Consider the following 6,000-nt stretch of genomic DNA (forward strand, 5'->3'; position numbering starts at 1 on the left):
CCGACACCCTCTTGGAACACTGGGCCTTTGACTTATGAAGATTTACCTTCAAACCTGATGCTCTAGAAAACAAGTCCAGGCAATGCATAACCTCTATTACTTGAGCTTTCGATGCCTTACAGAAAAGAAAAAGATCATTTGCAAACATCAAATGAGAGAGTCGTGGTCCGTTCCTAGAAACCGCTACCGGGTTCCACAAACCTTGGAAAACTCTATGAGAGATAAAGCCGGCAAGAATTTCCATACAGAGTACAAATAGATAAGGAGACATGGGATCTTCTTGCCTCAACCCTCTCTTTGGATTGAAATTTTGGAGCCTATTCCCATTCCATAAAACTGCCAACGAAGAGGAAGTCACACAATTCAATATAAGATTAATGGTAGCCTTTGGAAACCCAAACCGAACCAAAGTAGCTTCCAAAAAATGCCAGTCTACCCTGTCATAAGCTTTTTCTAAATCAATCTTGAACGCTATGGTCCCTTTTCGAGACTTAGTGTTCCTCATGAAGTGCATAATCTCCTGAGCAATGATAATATTCTCTGTGGTTCCTCTTCCTGGAATGAACTCTCCTTGCAAAGGACTAATGATCTCCGACAGGAAAGGTCTAAACCTGTTAACTAGAACCTTTGTGACAATTTTATAAATTACATTATATAAGCTAATAGGCCGAAACTCCCGTAAGGAAGAGGAAACTTCCACTTTAGGAATTAGAACAACGAGAGTATCGAAAATAGCCGCATGCATTGGCTCACCCTCAAAGGCTCGCTTGACCAGTCCACACACATCATTGCTAAGAGAGTCCAAGAACTCTTTGTAGAAAATTGCTTGAAATCCATCTGGCCCTGGGGCTTTAAACGAACTCATGGTTATCACAGCTCTTTTAACCTCTTCAGACGTCACTGGTTCCACTAGCTTTTGACAAGCCTCAGTACTAAGAGACGAGCAAGGAAAATGTCCCATGGCGTCCAGGTCGATATCGTCCCTTGTAGAGAAGAGTTTTTGAAAGAAAGAATTTGCCGCCATTTCTAGAGTCGAAGTCTCCGTGGCCCAATACCCATCCTCCAAAAACAATCCATGAATTTTGTTCCTCTTTTGCCTGATAACCGTTTGCAGATGAAAAAATTTTGTGTTTCTGTCTCCATATCTCACCCATTGTTCTCTAGATTTTTGATACCACAACAGCTCTTCTTGAAGAAGGACAGCATTCAGTTCCTGATGCAAAACTTGCTCTTTGATTCTAAGCTGTTGATCCTCCTGACTCTCCAGAGTAATCTGAACGTCATTCAAAAGCCTCTCCAGCTCCCTTTTCTTAACAAAAATATTGCCAAAAACCTTTTTATTAAAGCTAGTTGCATCTTTTTGAACCTCCAACAAATATTTGACCACATCCGGAGCTCCTTTATTCTAAGCTATATGAACAACATTCCTAAAAAGAGGATGAGTCATCCATGCAGCCTAGAATCTGAACGGACAATGGCCCTTGGTAGCCCTCTCTGCCATCTTGCACCTAGTGAACAACAGACAATGATCAGAGTGAAGGCGCGCCAGCACCTCAGTATAAGCCTCCGGAAACATCAGTCGCCAGTCCTGGTTGATGACTCCTCTATCAAGCTTCTTAGCCACCTGCACCCCACCTTTCACCTTCCTGTACCAAGTGAATCTTCTCCCAATAACCCCATATCAAACAGCCCACAATTCTCCAATGTTTCTGCAAATTGTTCTGCTCTGGCAAGTCTAAACTGGCCCCCTCTAACTTCACTTTGCAACAGCACATCATTAAAGTCCCCTAACACAATCCAAGGTCTGTGGATCATATTAGAAATCCTTGTCAAGTCACCCCACAGTTCTTTACGCCGATGTATATGCGGATTAGCATACACTGCACTGCAGTAACTAGAAGTATTGCCTATAGTGATTTTAAAACTGATACATTGATCAACTACATCCAATACTCTCACAGAAATATTTGAATTAGAACATAGAATCCAGATACCCATACTATGACCATTAGCCTCAACAATACCAACACCCTGGTAACCTAGATTATTCCAAAAAGATTTCATCCTCTCGAAAGAAATATGTGTTTCAAACAGAATGAAAAAAGTAAGGTGAAATTTATTCACTAAATCTTTACTATGAACTCGGGCCAATTTATTAGAGGCCCCTCTAATATTCCAAAATAGAAAGCTTAAATCTAAATAATCCATAAAACAATTGTACTGTAAAAAGGACCAACCTCAACCGAAGTCCCTAACGAGATGATGAAGATCCACCATCATATCCCCCTGAGACTTGCTTGTCCTTACCCGGTTGTTGCCCGGTTTGCCTGTGTCCCTCTACTGACAACCCTTTCAATTCCCTGATTTGCTTCTTTCTGGTGTCACCAAGGCAGTTCGGAGTCGACGGCGAATTATGCAAAGAAGAAGGGCGCAACCTCTTGTCTCCATTTTTTAAAATGGCATTGAAAGTCAGCACCGCAACGGAGACAGCTTTGCCCTTCACCCCTTGCTATTTGGAAGACGCCATGCGTGCTTGAGATCTGCCCACCGACTTGGTCTTCACCCCTGATTCGGCTCCTCTCATATGTAGCCCAAAGTCATGGTTCTGGTCCAATTTCTGATTTGAGTGCACCGGCACTTTGTCTTTAGAGGATTGTTGGGCTTTGTTTGATTGGCTCAATTTTCCTCTCCTGTTACCGCTGACTTTGGTCCAGCCAGCCTCATTTCCCACATGCTGGGACCCCACTTCCTTCCCATGCAACATATCACCCAATTCCTCCCCAATTTCTGCAACTATCACTGAATCTTCGGGATTGCACCCAAATTCAAAAATTTTTTCCTTTGAGGCTTCTTGTGGCTACATGATGTAAAGGAAGAAACACAACTGTGAGGATTGGAATGTGAGATGAGATGTTAGGACATGAATGAATAAATAGAATGAGATGGGGGAGGAATAATTTTCGAAAATTATTTTGAAAAAGAGTTAGTGATTTTTGAAAATTGGTTTTTGAAAATTAGTTAGTATTTTTCGAAAATTTTTTAATTCAAAAATAAAAAATAAAAATAATTAGTTAATTAAAAAGAAATTTTTGAAAAAGTAGAGAGAGAGAGAGTTAGTTAGGTGGTTTTGAAAAAGTTAAGAAACAAACAAAAAGTTAGTTAGTTAGTTGAAACAAATTTTGAAAAGATAAGTAGTTAGGAGGTTAGGAAAGATATTTTGAAAAGATATTTTTGAAAAAGATAAGATAAGAAGATCTTTTTGAAAAGATATGATTGAAATTAGTTTTGAAAAAGATTTGATTTTTAAAATCACAATTAATGACTTGATTCATAAGAAATCACAAGATATGATTCTAGAACTTAAAGTTTGAATCTTTCTTGACAAGCAAGTAACAAACTTCAAATTTTTGAATCAAAACATTAATTGTTTAAGTTATTTTCGAAAATTATGATTTAAAATGAGAAAAAGATTTTTGAAAAATATTTTTGGAATTTTCGAAAATAACTAAGAATTTTGAAAAAGATTTGATTTTTGAAAAAGATTTTGAAAAAGATAAGATTTTCAAATTGAAAATTTGATTTGACTCATTTGCAACAACTTGATTTTAAAAAATTTTTGAAAAAGTCAACTCAAATTTTCGAATTTGATGAGAGAAAAAGGGAAATATATTATTTTTTTATTTTTGAATTTTTATGATGCAAGAGAAAAACATGAAAATTATGCAATGCATGAAATTTTTAGATCAAAACATGTGATGCATGCAAGAATGCTATGAATGTCAAGATGAACACCAAGAACACTTTGAAGATCATGATGAACACTTATGAATGCATGAAATTTTCGAAAAAATGCAAGATGCATATGCAAGTGACACCAAACTTATAATGTGACTCAAGACTCAAACAAGAAACACAAAATATTTTTGATTTTTATGATTTTCTAATTTTTTTGGATTTTTATTTTATATTTTTCGAAAATTATATGAAAAAGAAAGGATTCCAAAATTTTTAATATGAATTCCAGGAATCTTGCCATGTTAGTCTAAAGCTCCAATCAAAGGGTCTGGCATGGCTTAACAGCCAGCCAAGCTTTAACATATAATTACATGGGCTGGAGTGATTAGTTGAATACCAATCCCAAAGTAGTTTGGGTATGGCTTTACAGCCAGATATGATTCAACATATTTCATGAAACACTAGAATTCATTCTTAAAAATTTTGAAGTCATAGAATAATTTATTTTTGAAAACATTTTTATTTTAAAATTTTTTTGAAAACAAGGGAGAAATTTTTTTGAAATATTTTTGAAAAATTTTTTTTGAAAAGAAAACAAAAAGAAAATTACCTAATCTGAGCAACAAGATGAACCGTCAGTTGTCCAAACACAAACAATCCCCAGCAACGGCGCCAAAAACTTGGTGGACGAAATTGTGATCACATTAATGTAGTACTCTTTGTTATTGTATGGAATCATTATTATGGCTCTTTACTATGTGTGGACACAACTCCGATACAACTAACCAGCAAGTGCACTGGGTCGTCCAAGTAATACCTTACGTGAGTAAGGGTCGAATCCCACGGAGATTGTTGGTATGAAGCAAGCTATGGTCACCTTGCAAATCTCAGTCAGGCGGATTTAAACATGATATTTTATTAGATTAAAATAAACAGAAACAGTAGTACTTTGCATTAATCTTTGAGAAACAGCAGAGCTCCACACCCTAATCTATGGAGTGTAGAAACTCTACCGTATGAAAATACATAAGTGAAGGTCCAGGCATGGCCGAGATGGCCAGCCCCCTAAACGAGATCAATAGTCTCCTAAGATGAACAATGGAATAAAACTGAGACCAAAGATGCCTAATACAATAGTAAGAGGTCCTATTTATAATAAACTAGTCACTAGGGTTTACATGAGTAAGTAATTGATGCATAAATCCCCTTTCTGGGCCCACTTGGTGTATGTTTAGGCTGAGCCTGAGTGTTGCACGTGCAGAGGCCATTTGTGGAGTTGAACGCCAGTTTCTGTGCCAGTTTGGGCGTTCAACTCTGGTTTTGGATCCTAATGAAAACATCCCTAAAAGTAACTAGATCCTACTAAAAACATACTAAAAACAATGCCAAAAAGCGTATAAATTATCCGCTCATCACTACACCACCTGGGCCGTCGTCTCGGTCACTGATGTTTCCTTTCGATCCACCTTTTCTGACTCTATCGGGGTCATTCTGCAGTCAGTTGATGAATGCCTGAAACAATTGCACTTGTCACAAATAAGGTGTAAGCATTCATACTTCACCTTATATTCAAACTCATCGACAATCACACTCCGGACCACCGGCAAACCAAGATTAATTTGCACGTAAGCTCGAGCAAATTTCTCCCGCTCCGCTGACTTAGTAGCCAGATCTACCCTGACTGGTCTCCACAGCAGAAGCAATTCTCATCATGGCTTTATCCTGATAGTACCAAATGCTCAAACCAGCGATTTGAATCCAAACCATAGTCTCCCCGAAAGTGTCCTCACAAGGTTTAAAATCCGGTGTCCATGGCTTGATGGCAATTCTCATCATGGCTTTATCCTGATAGTACCAAATGCTCAAACCAGCGATTTGAATCCAAACCATAGTCTCCCCGAAAGTGTCCTCACAAGGTTTAAAATCCGGTGTCCATGGCTTGATGGCAATATAGTGACCGAAGATCATCCATGGCCCCCCTAGTAAAACCTTCTCTCGATCGTCCATGCGATCAAATTTAACGAGGAAGTACCAAACCCCACGTCCAGGATTTCATATCCACTGGTGATCCTCTATACCCCTTTCAGTTTATGAAACATGGCCATGTAACTAATATTTTTTCCAAGAACCTTAATCACAATTGCCTCCTTGTATGGTTCAGAAAGGATGTTTCTAGCCTCTTCGGAGAAGCAAACTCTCGAAGGCATAGGATCTCCTTGTTTTCTGATGACCACTGCCATGGAATCCTCATCTAGAGCTTCAGCC

The sequence above is a fragment of the Arachis ipaensis genome, chromosome B07 (assembly GCF_000816755.2).
Source record: "Arachis ipaensis cultivar K30076 chromosome B07, Araip1.1, whole genome shotgun sequence".
Classification (NCBI taxonomy): domain Eukaryota; kingdom Viridiplantae; phylum Streptophyta; class Magnoliopsida; order Fabales; family Fabaceae; genus Arachis; species Arachis ipaensis.